At 37.8% G+C, this 12,632-nt stretch overlaps 1 long non-coding RNA gene across 1 annotated transcript; it reads right to left on the reverse strand.

The window, feature by feature from the left end:
* Nucleotides 1-5,950: 5,950 nt before the first annotated feature.
* LOC132168670 (uncharacterized) lies at nucleotides 5,951-6,544 on the reverse strand. The gene is made up of 3 exons (XR_009438909.1): nucleotides 6,442-6,544; nucleotides 6,267-6,352; nucleotides 5,951-6,152 (listed from the first exon to the last, which is right to left on the reverse strand). It is a non-coding gene; the product is annotated as an uncharacterized LOC132168670 (long non-coding RNA).
* Nucleotides 6,545-12,632: the final 6,088 nt, after the last annotated feature.

The following is a 12,632-nucleotide window of genomic DNA, read 5'->3' on the forward strand; positions in this document are numbered from 1 at the left end:
TTAATAACAATTAATTATTTTGAAGTATTAGGCATGACTGTTTTAAATTAATAATCCTCCCTTATCCCTAGCTAGGCTAAACACATGCTATCTAAACTAAAGTCCAAACGAGCATGCGCCTGCAAGAATGCAAACAAAATTAGGAGCTCTATACCATCTCACATGCCCAAATCTTGGCGTGAAAAAAAAAAAAAGGATAAAGTATTTTTTTTTCAAAAAAAAAAAATTAATTGGAAAAATTATTTTATTTTAATATGTCAAATTAACGATTTCAATATATATATATATATACATTTTATTTCAGAAAAGAAATATTATACGGATTTTTAAGTGTACACTCAAGGTCAAGGTCAATGAACACTATTTAACCCATTCAAAATTTTATAATAATTTTTACCGTTAAGTGAGAAGGTGTGCGGTACATATATCATTTCTCTTCTTAAAATATATTATTCTTACTTATAAATTTTATGTATATTGTCGTGAGTTTTAAAGTTACTTGTAAGTATACGAGTCGTTTGCACTATAAATTTTGCAAGTACGAAGTCGAATCCATAGAGAATTGTGTCGTAAAAATAAACTTCTATATAAACTAATTGTATTTTAACTTAGTTCCAAAAGTGGTGTGATTTTTCTTACAAAAAGACAAACTAAATGAAACCTAATGCTAAATCAAATGATAAAATCACTAAGGTTTTTAGAATTCATCTCACCAAATCAAAGCAATATATTCTCATATTTTGCTTATACAACCGACAAACAAATAAGCCTTATGCATTATTCTATGTTTCATAAGAAGACATATTGAAACAATCAATGAATCCAACCATTAAACAAATCACAAACAATACCCAATTGAAATCAAATTATCCAATGTATCCGTTTGGTTTACGAATCACAATGGATATCCAATTTCAATCGAATGATTCGATGTATCCGTCGGATAAAACACATCGAATATCCAATTTTTCACAAATAATAATCACAACATTCAATTAAAAGAGATTAATCAAATAACTGAATTGGAATAAAACAACACTTTTATTAAAAGTCGGAATTGTACGAACACAATAACGGGAATGTAATTGCTTATTAATGGCAAGGCTTCATCTTCAACCTTAGTTGAAGGTTTTAGCATCTCATGACTACAAACAATATCATCAATTGAATTGAAAAACATTAAAATGAACAAACTTACAAAGAGAAACAAATTCAAAGCTACAAAAGCGAAGAAACTTGAAAATATAGATTGAACGGCGCCCCCTTTGTGCATTTACAATGAAAAATATAATATAAATACTAAATAATTAGGGCTTCGGCGCTGCCAGGTTAGCCTGAGTGCCTTCAGGTCTTCTGTGGCGTAACACTTGGGCGCTACTTGCTAGGGCTTAGGTGAGGGTGCGCTCGAGCGCATCCTTGTTGGGCTCAAGTGCAGTTGCACTCGAGCGTACTAATTGGCACTCGATCCCACTTCCCAAAAATGCACTTCTTCCAATTTCTTTACATCTTGCGTAATAATATCGCAGTTTTTCCTTAACAACTTACAAAATACTAAAACACTAAAACTAGCAAAAACATCATAAAATAATAAAGCTAAAGGCTTAGTAAATACAAATTAAGGGGTCTAAATATACAATATTTGGTACTCATCAAATACCCTCAAACTTACATTTTGTTAGTCTCTTAGCAAAACAAAATGAAAAACAAAATCAAAGCATGAAATATAAGTCCGCTGTCGTGGGAGAGACGATTGCATTTAGCATATACAACAAGCCTTTTAAACCCCTAGGCATCCCTAGAGGACGAGTGAAGTCTCGTGAGGGTTTAACAGCAATAATACCCACAAACATTTTCAGAACTATGTTATTGACATACATCAATTTCCACACAAACACATGGTTCTTACTCTTGAGCATGCTTAACAAAATAAACACCACAATCACATCAGGACATCCAAAATCAATTCACTCATAGATGAAAATTTGAGACAACACATGCTCCATTAAGTGCAAAGTGAGATTAACATAGAATCATGAGGCTTCAATCTACTCAAAGTTTATGTATACCTCAAAATTCATAGGAATTCTATCAGATGAAAACAACCAAGGCTTAGGTCAAGATGTGCATTTTTTTTTTTTTGTGTGTAGGTTGTGCAATGCTCAGCTCCCTTAAGCTTTCTAATTGACCTATATACCGAGTGTTGGGCCAGGGACTCCCAAATCAGATGGTTTTATGGCACTAGATGTAAAAACATCCTTAAGGGCTTAATAACTCAAGTCAAAAAGGCTACGAAGCAAAATCAGCCATACAATCAACCATATTGAATTTCACATATTTTTATGCGAACACTCAATACTTAATGAGGCAATAGGTCCGATTATTCAATAAGAAATTCAAACTGATTTTTTTTTTTTTTTTAATCTATTTTCAAGCCAAGGTTTCATTAACAATTCATTCTACAAATCTCAAAATACACACTATCCAATTCATACCTCACAAATTCTATGCTAATGTACTTGTAATGATCAATTCAAACATGTGATGTCTCTCTAAACCAAAAATGAGTCAAAAGACTCATATTTCTAATGACATGATGTGTTCAGGATGTTAAACAAGTCAATGAAATGCAAACCACAGTCACAGTGTAACTCATGCATAATCAACAACATAACAAATTTTTTTTTACACACAACACAACAAAAAATAACAAGAAATGGACAATGATGTCTTTCTCACCCCCAAACTAAAATGACACAGTGTCCCCAATGTGGCCAGAAATACAATATCGAGTGGGAAGAAAACATCGAGAATAACGTAGAGAACGTCCCCCAAACTTGAATGTAAGAAACTTATTCTAAAAAAACACAACAAAAACAAAAACAAAACAAACAAACATAATCAAATGACAAGAAATAAAAGAATGATGGTTGTCTCCCACAAGCGCTAAGTTTACAGTCTTCAGCCAGACTCTCCACAGCAGATGACAATCACTCCTAATAACTAGGATTCTCCAGTAGTGTTATCTCAATCTCCGAACTCTTCAATTCTAAGAATGGTTTCAGCCGCTGTTCATTTACTTTGAAAGTATTACCATTCTTTGGATCATCAATTTCAATGGCCTCATGAGTAAAAACTGACCGAATAATGAATGAGCTTTTTTATTGAGATTTAGGCTTGCCTGGGAAAAGATGCAGACATGAATTGTAAATAATGACTTTTTGACCAGGTTCAAAGGATCGTCTCAAGATGTTCTGGTCATGGGCCTTCTTCATTTGTGCCTTGTAAAACCTTACACAATCATATGCATCATTCCTTAGCTCCTCTAACTCATTGAGTTGGAGTTTCCTTTGTGAGCCAGCCTTTATTAGATTGAAATTCAGCTGCTTGATGGCCCAGTATGCTCTATGCTCCAACTCCACTGGAAGGTTACATGCTTTTCTATAACAAGACAATAAGGAGACATGCCAATCAGAGTCTTGAATTATGTACAGTATGCCCACAGTGCATCATTTAATCGCAGAGACCAATCTTTTCTTGTGGGATTCACAGTCTTCTCCAAAATGTGTTTGATTTCTCGATTTGAAATTTTCACTTGTCCACTTGTTTGTGGGTGATACAAGGTGGCAACCTTGTGTGTGATAAAATACTACTTCATCAATTGCTCAAAAATCCTATTGCAAAAATGATTGCCTCTATCACTTATGATAGCTCGAGGAGTACCAAAACAAGCAAAGATATTATCCTTCAAAAACTGGACCAGGACTATGTGGTCATTGGTCTTGCACGCAACAGCCTCCACTTATTTGGACACGTAGTCCACAGCAACAAGAATATAGAGGTAGCCAAAGGAGTTTGGGAATGCTCCCATAAAGTCAATGCCTCATACATAAAAAATCTCAACAATCAAAATGGGGTTGAGGGGTATCATATTCCATCTAGAAATACTCTAGCTTCTGGCAACGCTCACAAGCGGTGCAATATGTATGAGAGTCTTGAAAAAGGGTATGCCAATAAAATCCACATTACAAAATCTTTCCAACAGTCTTTTTGAGCATTGAAATGGCCTCCACATGCATGATCATGGCAAAAGGAGATGACATTGGATTGGTCATGCTCAGGAATACACCACCTAATGATCTGATCGGGACAATACTTGAACAGATAAAGATCGACCCAGAAAAAGTACTTCACCATGGCCAAAAACTTAGACTTATCTTGTCACCCCCAATGCAAAGGCATTTGGCCGGTGACAAGATAGTTCACTATATCAGCAAACCATGGTGCAGAATTGTGAGCAATATGCATCAATTGCTCATCAGAAAGGGTCTCAGAAATGAGAATGGCTTCTTCAGTGAAATTCACAATCAACCTAGACAAATGATCCGCCACCACATTTTCGAAACCCTTCTTATCTCGAATCTCTATGTCGAACTCTTGCAATAGCAAAATCTACCAGATAAGACGAGATTTAGCATATTTTTTGGAGAAAAGATACTTCAATGCCACATGATCCAAGTAGATAATGACTTTAGATCCTAACAAGTATGATCTAAATTTATCCAAAGTAAAAACGACAACAAGCAACTCCTTTTCAGTAGTGGAGTAGTTGAGTTGTGCATCGTTTAATGTTCTGCTCGTATAGTAGATGACATGGGGGAGTTTATCAACACGCAGCCTCAAAACAGCTCTGACTGTATAATCAGAAGCATCGCACATGATCTCAAAAGGTACACCCCAGTTAGGTGGTTGAATAATGAGTGTGGACATCAGAATTTTCTTCAAAGCCCCGAATGCTTGCTTACAGCCCTCATCAAATATAAACGGGTTCTCTTTTACTAACAACTTGCACAGGGGCCTGGCGATCTTGCTGAAATCCTGGATGAATCACCTGTAGAATCCTGCATGGCCTAGAACAGAACGGATTTCCTTCACTGTACGTTGTAGGTGGAAGGTTAGAAATCAAATCCACCTTTGCTTTGTTAACCTCAATCCCATGATGAGAAATGACGTGCACCAGTACTATCCCCTGCTTTACCATAAAATGGCATTTCTCCCAATTTAGCACTAGGTTCTTTTCCTTGCACCGCACTAAGACAAGAGTGAGATGGTGCAAACTCTCCTCAAAAGATGAACTGAAGATTGAGAAGTCGTCCATAAAGATCTTTAGGAAATGTTCTACCGTGTCAGAAAAGATGCTGATCATGCACCGTTGAAAAGTAGCGGGTGCATTGCATAACTCAAACGGCATGCGACAGTAGGCGAACGTCCCAAAAGGACAGGTGAATGTAGAATTCTCCTGATCTTCGGGGTCCAGAGGGACCTGGTTATATCCAGAATAACCATCCAAAAAGCAATAGTACTCATGCTCAACTAAGCGTTAGGCCTGGGTATCGGTCAAAACGGTCCGGTTAAGGACCTTATCGGTTATTAACCGATAATTTTCGGTTAAAAGGTTTATTAACCGATACTGAACCAATAAGAATTTTAACCGATAATTTCGATTAAAACGGTACACGGTTAAACGGTTCGGTTAAACCGGTTAACCGATTTAACCGAAAGCTTTATATTGATTTATTTTGTTAGGCCAAAAATCAAAAATGAGTTTTTTTTACTTTTGAGAGCCCAAATACTTTTTGTTGGGCTAAAATAACTTATTAAAAATGAGTTGTTTTAGGGCCCAAATACTTTTTGTTGGGACCCAAATATTTGTTTTTTGGGCTAAAAATTGAAGCTTTTTTATATTGATCTACTTCAATTTTTTTTTTTTTTTTTATATTATAAAATACATTTTTCCAAAGCAAATGGACTAATTAACATAATGAATGCTAATTAGGCTAGCAAAACTAGTTAATGAAAAATGCTTTTACCAAAGGCAAAGAAATCCCATAAAATGCCATCACTTAAAAAAAAGACATCAAACCTACCCAAACCCAAATTAAAATAAAATTCATTAATGAATAATAAACAAAGTATTAACTAATTAAAGTCACTTAGCAAAAGGAAAATAAGTCATGGGCAACACCATTACACAAATATAAAAGTGAGAAAACATAAAGATAGTGATCAATATGGATAAACATCAACACGGTTACACAATAATTTCCTTGAGCCACCTCAAACATAGATCATCTTCAATTCCTTAAATTTGCTTCCTTCAATAATCCAACAAATCAAAACATAAATAAAGTGAATCGCTATTAGTAATTAATATTAAAGAGTAAGAAATAAATATCAAATAAGAAAAAAATAAGATGCAAAAAACTTACCAAATACTTTAAACAAAACATTACCCTGCAAAGTTCATCCATTAAGCCTTAATTCGCGTCAAATGTGAGGGAATTAGACAAAATTTCTACCACAATGAAATTTTTAAAGGATTAGTAAAAATAATTTAATCAAATAATTAGAATAATGAATAAATTTGAAATTAACAAATATTACCCGACTCAAGCTTGTAGCTTTCTTCATCTTCAATATCAGGCAAGAGTGACTCAACATACTGAAAATTGGGAGAAGATCTCAACCAATTTTGACAACAAATAAGAGCTTCCATTGTTTTCGAAGCCAAAGAACTCCGAAAAGGATCTATGATATGACCTCCGGTGCTAAACGCCGACTCAGAAGCAACAGAAGTAAGTGGAATTGCTAGGACATCCCATGCTATCTCGGCAAGAATCGGAAACTTTACCTTATTTACCCTCCACCACATTAAAATATCAAAGTTGTCACTTGGTGTCTCCACCTCTTCCGTATAATATTGCTCTATCTCTGTCCGACACATCATCACATTTTTGGACGCCCGAAATGAATGGTAAATAGCTAAAGCATCTTTCTTACTAGTACCCACACCCACACTTTCGGAACTTGTGCAACTACGCTCTTCATTTCCAAACCTAGCCCCACTTTCATTCTTAGCATATTGCTCATATAACCGGCTCAAGACATCCTTTAATTTGGTAACAATTTCTTTTGCTTTTACTAGACCCACATTCGTCTGGAACCAAAATTCCAAGACATTTATCTTGTAACGTGGATCAAGCACCGAAGCAACAAACAACAAGGGGTTAATAGCCAAAAAATTTCCCCAATACTTATCATATTTCTCTTTCATTTGCATTGCCATGGTACTCAATGAATAATCATTACTTTCACAATACTCATCCAAACAATGATAAACATTTTAAAGAATACCAAAAAACAAGTTAGAAGTTGAGTACAAGGAACCCGACATCTGAATTGTTTCGTCATAAAACACATGCAAGAATTTAACAATGTGTCGAACCTTATTCCAATCATCTTCATTTGGAGCCCCCAACACATCCCTCCCTCCACAATCATCATTCAAATAATGTACAAAATTCGAATCTTCATCTAACATAAGATTAAATGCCCTTTCATACTTTAATGCCGCCTCCAACATGGTATAAGTAGAGTTCCATCTAGTGGAAACATCAAGAGTCAAGGAAGACCGACACCCAAGATTCTTCCTTTCTACACAAGACTTAAAGAGGGCTAATCTTTGGGGGGATCCCTTCACATATTTCACCATATTTCGGACCCTTTCAATTGAATCATGTGCACCATTCATACCCTCCTTCACAATTAAATTTAGAACATAGGCACAACACCTCACATGAACAAACTCATGGCGACAAATAACATCATCATTGGACATATTTCTTTTACTAAACTCACTAATTGCTTTATCATTAACACTTGCATTGTCAAGTGTTATCGCCAACACACGGGTAATCCCCCATTCCACCAAACATTGCTCTATTTCCTTAGTAATCGTTATTGCCTTATGATCCGACACTTGGCGAAATGCCAATATTCTTTTCTGATATTTCCAAGTAGAGTCAATGAAATGTCCTGTTACAACCATGTAATTCATATTCTGAATCGAAGTCCAAGTGTCAGTTGTCAAACAAACCCTTTGACCAACCATCAACAACTTCTTTTTGATTATTTCTTTTTTGGTCATAAACAACTTAACACAATCCTTCATCACTGTATAGCGAGAAGGAAGCTCAAAACGAGGCTCAAGAACCTTAAACATTTTCTTAACACCCATCTTCTCCACAATTGAAAAGGGAAATTCATCAACAATGATCATTTCACAAAGAGTCTCCCTAATAAGTTTTTCAGAATACTTCCCAACAATTAGGTTATTACCAATACTACCATCACTCTGACTCTGCCCGGCCATAAAGGTGAATTTAGATTGAGAGCCATATGTTTTTGCTTTTAAGCTCTTATACTTTTGGCATTTTCTGAAATGGTACAACATGCTAGAGGTGCCATTGTTTGTCCCATGACATTTATACTGAGCCCCACAATAGTTACAACTTGCAATAGGAGCCTCTTCAGAACTATTTGCATCTTTAGTAAAATGGTCCCATACTGAAGATTTTTTTGTTCTTAATCTTTTTTTACAAGGATTGGGGATCGTCGACCACGAGTACGACCATGAGATGCTCCCCTAGAACCCCTAGAACCACCACATCTAATCCCTTGGGTATCAAACTCATCAGATTCATCAATATCATCAAAGGTTTCTTCATCAAATGTGTCTTCATCAAAGGTTTCATTATCATCTATGCCTATGGGACAAGAAGCACTAGTTGATGTCGAATGTCAAGGTGCAGCCATATGAACTTCTGAAGTAAAAAGTAATATTTGATTTTAATTAGCTAATGTGACAATATTTGACCTATGGGCTATGACTAAAACTCAAACTAATGGTTGGTTTTAATTAGCAAAATTAATTTGCTGATTTATGGTGTTCATAAAACTGAGTTTTTCACCTAATGGTGCAAAATGCAAATCAAGATGCATGTGTAATGTGTTATCCAGTGAACCTGTGGCCGTGGGTACCATAAAATAAGCCAAGAAAAGTTTTCCCATTCTCAATTGCCAACAAATCAACAATGAAATAATATCAAAACACAACACTAAAATACCCATTCTAAATCTCAACCAACAACCAAAGATTTTCCAAACTATTGAGCATAATTCATAAACGATTTCGTTACCTGAAGCAAGGGCTGAGACTGAGAGCTTGAGATTGAGAATCAGAGCTTGATTTGGTAGGAAGCCGGAAATTGGAAGTGAACTGAAATAATTCACACACGATGCACTGCCTGAGGGTCAGAGACGCCAGATAAGAAAACAACAAAAGAAAAAAATAAAAAAAAATAAAAAAATTCCAGAGTTTACGGTTTACCTGTAACAGAGAGGTGAGGAATCAAGAGTTTCTGATTGTCCTGGGACTTTGGGAGTCTGGGACGAGTGGATTTGGGTGAATAGGCTAGGCAATCGGAGATTCAGAGCAAGTGAGCAACGGCCGTGCACAGTGCACTTACAGAGTTACAATGGGTTCACTGGGTTCAACCGTTCGAGTCTCGCGAGAGACGCGAGAGAGGGGAGAGACCGAGAGACTCAGTCAGCGGCTTAGAGTCTTGCGAGTTGCGAGAGAGGCGAGAGAGGGGACTGCCGGACTGGACTAGGGACTGGGGAGAGAGCGGCGCAGCAGTGGGTGACGGTCAGTGAGTAGGGAGACAGGGGAGACTGGGAGTTAGGGTTCGAGTCATTCAACACTTCGACTTTAAGTCTTTAACAAAAGGAAAAACCGAGTGAACCCACTGTAAGTCTGATCGTACTGGGACTTTAAGTCTTTAACAAAAACGGTGTCGTTTTCTACTTAGTGAGGTGAACAGTATACTGGTTCTTATCGGTTAAACCGGTTAACCGATAAGAACCACTTAACCGGACCAGACCGAACCGTTAAGGATTCCGGTATAAATTTTCTAACCGATAAGGATATCGGCATATCGGTTATGGTTAATATCGGTTCGGTCGAAACCGGTAGATGCCCGGTAATCAGTAACCGATTAATCTGCCCACCCCTACTAAGCGCTCCAACATTTGATCAATGAATGGGAGTAGAAAATGGTCCTTCCCCGTGGTGGCATTTAGCTTGTGGTAGTCTATGCTTACTCTCCATCCTGACTAAATACGAGTTTGGATGAACTCGTTATCCTTGTTCTTAATTACTGTCAATCCAACCCGCTTAGGCACAACATGAATCGGGCTCACCCACTTATTGTCGAAAATCGGGTATATAATGCCTGCATCCAGCAGCTTGATCACTTCAGCTCTCACAACTTCCTGCATAACTGGGTTCAACCTCCTTTGTGGCTCCCTCGATGGCTTGGCATTCTCTTCCAAATGTATCTTATGCATAACTACCAAGGGGCTGATTCCTTTAATATCTTCAATGGTCCAGCAGATAACTTCCTTGTCCTCTTTCAAAACATCCAATAACTTCTCTTCTTGAGCATCAACCAAATCGGAAGCTATAATTACAGGTAGAGAGCCTACTAGACTGAGGAACTTATACTTAAGAGTGTCCGGAAAAGGATTAAGTTCCTTCTTGGGGTCTCTATACTGTTCTCCCCATTCTCACTGCACATCACTGGAGCAGACTCCAAAAGTGCATCTGCTTGTTCAAGTAACTTGTCCAAGTCCAAATAATTGCCAAATTGAGCAAAGCATGCTTCCAAGGGATCCTTTATGCTTGATTCACTAATTGTCTCCTCAATAATCTCCTCAATCAAGCATACATGTCTGACCTCATCATATTCCAGTGGCTGGTTGCTGATATCAAAGATATTCAGCTCCACTATCATGTTTCCAAAAGAGATCTTCATCACCCCCGTCCTACAATTTATCAAGGCATTAGCTGTAGCTAAGAATGGTCACCCTAAAATCATCGGTATTTGAATCCCAACATTTTGAACCGATTTTGTGTCTAGCACAATAAAGTCCACATGGAAATAGAACTTGTCCACCTTGATCAATACATCCTCAACTATTCCCCTTGGAATATTCACCGATCTGTCAGCCAATTGGAGTGTCATGGATGTGGGCTTCAATTCCCCTAAACCCAATTGTAAGTAGACCGAATAGGGTAGGAGATTCACACTTGCTCCAAGATCCAATAGAGCTTTTTCAATCCGGCTGACTCCTATCATGCAAGAAATGATAGGACACTCAGGGTCCTTATACTTGATGGGCAGCTTGCATTGAATGATTGAGCTGACTTGCTCGGTCAAAAACGCCTTCTTCGGGACATTTGTCCTTCTCTTGACGATAATCAAGTCCTTTAAGAACTTGGCATATCATGGCACTTGTTGGATGGCATCCAAAAAGGGATGTTGATTTGGATTTGCTTGAACACCTCCAAAATGTCCTCAAATTTCTCTCCTTTCTTAGGAGCTTGCAGTCTTTCTAGGTAGGGAGCTTTAGGAACAAACGTCCTTGGGGGATCCTCAACAATGGGTATGGCTCTAGAATGCTCAGTATCTCTCTCCTCATTGTTGCTAATATCTTGCCCTTGTGGGCACAATAGGGTTCTCTTCTTGTTAAACCACTTGATTGTCCACTTGTCTCCCTGATCAAAGTGTGACAATTGTTTACACATGTTCCTGCCCATGCGCAGGATTTGAAGAATTTCCAATCGCAAATTGTCCCTTATGATTGGGCACGGGCTGACTTGGGAACTTTCCCTTCTCTCTTTCACCCAAGTGGTTTTGCTATCTGTCCAATCTGACTCTCTAGTTTAGCAATTGCTTGGGTGTTTACCATGGTCGCATTCTTCACTTCACTTATGCATTGGCCTGTGAGCTGCATGAATTCCTTGAGAGTCTGTGGAGTATGAGATTTGAATTCCTTAAGAGTGTCTTCCAAAGACGACTATGAAGCAGACACTGGCACTTGATTTGGAGCTTGGAATGCAGGAGGTGGCACTGAATGAGCCGAGCGACCTTGATTCTGAACCGGTGGAAGAAATCCGGGAGGTTATTGATTCTACGCATGATGAGGGGCTACTCCTTGATTCATCGATTGGTTCTGCTTCTATGAGAAATTGGGGTAGTTCCTCCACCTTGGATTATAGGTCTCCAAGTATGGTCCACTTGATTGCTTCCTATAATCATTGAATGCATTCACTTGTTTCATCGGGCACTTGGCAAAAGCCGATAAGGATGGACAATTCTATGCTAAGTGCAAAGGACTAGCACAGATGAAACAACTATCAACATTGAATGCATTGACATCATTAATGGACTGGCTCACTATGAGAGCATCAACCTTTCGGGTGAGAGCATCTATCGTCAACCTCAAATTTGTGTCTTCTTTCACTTCATAGATGCCTCCTTTCTTGGGAATACAAGTAGATTTGTCCCGATAACTTGAAAAATTCTACTGCTGCGAATTGTCGGACAACTTATCCAAAGATTTGTAGGCTTCATCTCTCGTCAAACTTAAAAATGCTCCCCCATTCATAGACTCGATCATACTACGGTTGGATTGAGTCAATCCTTGATAGAAGAACTGAACGAGCCTCCATCTCTCATATCCATGTGGAGGGCATTTTATCAGTAACTCTTTGAACCACTCCTAACTCTCGAAAAATTCCTCATCCTCCTTTTGAGTAAAAGAACTAATTTCCTTTCGGCACTCATTGACTCTAGACATCGGGAAAAACTTGTTGTAGAACTTGTTCAACAAGATTTCCCATGATGTGATGGATCCAGGCATGTTAGAATCCAACCATGCTTTGGCTCTAT

The sequence above is a fragment of the Corylus avellana genome, chromosome ca2 (assembly GCF_901000735.1).
Source record: "Corylus avellana chromosome ca2, CavTom2PMs-1.0".
In the NCBI taxonomy this organism is placed as follows: Eukaryota; Viridiplantae; Streptophyta; class Magnoliopsida; order Fagales; family Betulaceae; genus Corylus; species Corylus avellana.